This window comes from Pecten maximus, chromosome 12 (assembly GCF_902652985.1).
Source record: "Pecten maximus chromosome 12, xPecMax1.1, whole genome shotgun sequence".
In the NCBI taxonomy this organism is placed as follows: domain Eukaryota; kingdom Metazoa; phylum Mollusca; class Bivalvia; order Pectinida; family Pectinidae; genus Pecten; species Pecten maximus.
Window position 1 is genome coordinate 34,914,050 of NC_047026.1, and position 1,800 is coordinate 34,915,849.

The following is a 1,800-nucleotide window of genomic DNA, read 5'->3' on the forward strand; positions in this document are numbered from 1 at the left end:
AAACAGTTGTATGATGTCTCTAGCATCACTAGCGAGTTGTAGAAGGATGAAACAGTTGTATGATGTCTCTAGCATCACTGGCGAGTTGTAGAAGGAGGACACCGATGTATGATGTCTCTAGCATCACCGACGAGATGAAGAAGGATGAAACAGTTGTATGATGTCTCTAGCATCACTGACGAGTTGAAGAAGGACAGCCAGCTGTATGCTGTCGTCTGGCGCCTCCTACGTATCTATACATCAGACCCCGAGTATCCCAGACGAGTTGTAGAAGGACGAATCAGTTGTATGATGTCTCTAGTATCGCTGACAAGTCGCAAAAAGACTAAATAGTTGTATGATTGGAAGTGGCACCTGTCAGTGCCAAGCACCGAGGACCTGATCATGAGAGACCAGTACCTGTTCCCAGGAAAACTATCAGAAGACATCAACCCCCGACTTGGCAAACCTCGGGTGAATTTGCTATGCGCCAGACCCCAGTGACACCAGATTGGATGTCAAGGGCAAGCTACCTGCAGGAATTGGCCAAGGAAGGGAATCTGGACAGAATGCCAGAGAGAATATTGGATTCTCTTTTGACCATTGTAAGTGGGTCAACATGATGTTTTATTTGTTATTTTAGTAGTACATGTATGTTGTTTTTATCCATTTTCTTGTAGGTGTGCAACATTGATATCTCCGTCACAACAATGACACGGAGGTCATTCATCTGTGAGGGGGAGTGTGTCACAGGGTTATATTTTATGTAAAATCATTGTATGTTATATTTCATGGAGTGTGCATCTTTAATGTACTGTTGGTATTTGTTTGGTGTGAGAAACCTTAATAGGAATGAAAGGAATGTGAGTATGTATGACATGTGACCTGACATGGACAATTTCATTGGACAGTTTTTACCTGTATTGCATGTTTTTAATCCTCTTAGTATTTCAAATCACTTCTCTTCTGGCGCTCTAGCTGAAAACAATCTGTAGAAGTCAGAGCCTAAATTATATTGAAGATCTGCTGGTGATTACTTGTGAATCTGGTTGGTGGTAATGAATAATGTTCCGGAAACCTCCGCATGATATGTGGGGTGAGTTGTAGTTCTGGTTGTTTTAATTGTATGTACAGTACATTATGTACATGGTGATTTTGTCTGTAGGAAAATTACCAATGTTTTATATATATTAATAGTAATGTAAGTGATAAAGGTAGGGATAATTTCCTAATTTGATATTTGTATATCTATTGTATCTAAATAGTGAATAACTAGTTTGATATATTCTAGTTATCGATATGTGTATTCTAAAAACATAAATGTATTAGTATTTGGTTCTGTTAACGTATTTATAACAGAAATTGTGCCATCTTTTTGTTATCGGTTCAAATATGTTACATGTAAGAGTTATGTCCCTTGATTGTCATGTCTGTAGTTTAGTATGTATGTGTGTATGATTAGTATTTCTTGTAATTGTAGGGTTTTATTAATGGATAATAAAACTACCATGAACAACAAAGTGGCATTGGATTATATATACCCACACCTGTAACATTTCTAGTATCACTGGCGAGTTGTAGAAGGACGAAACAGATGTATGATGTCTCTAGTATCACTGACGAGTCCTAGAAGGACGAAACAGATGTATGGTGTCTCTAGTATCACTGCCGAGTTGTAGAAGGATGAAACATGTGTATGATGTCTCTAGCATCACTGACGAGTTGTAGAAGGACGAAATAGCTGTAGGATGCATTCAATTAATTTTGAATGTATTGTATCTGTATCAAACTCACAATTTGTATTAAATGATGCTAATATTG

General features: G+C 37.8%; 1 long non-coding RNA gene across 1 annotated transcript; it reads left to right on the plus strand.

Moving 5' to 3' along the window:
- The first annotated feature begins 326 nt into the window (after positions 1-326).
- On the plus strand, positions 327-1,800 carry LOC117338809. Its single transcript, XR_004535044.1, has 2 exons — positions 327-1,075; positions 1,460-1,800. It is a non-coding gene; the product is annotated as an uncharacterized LOC117338809 (long non-coding RNA).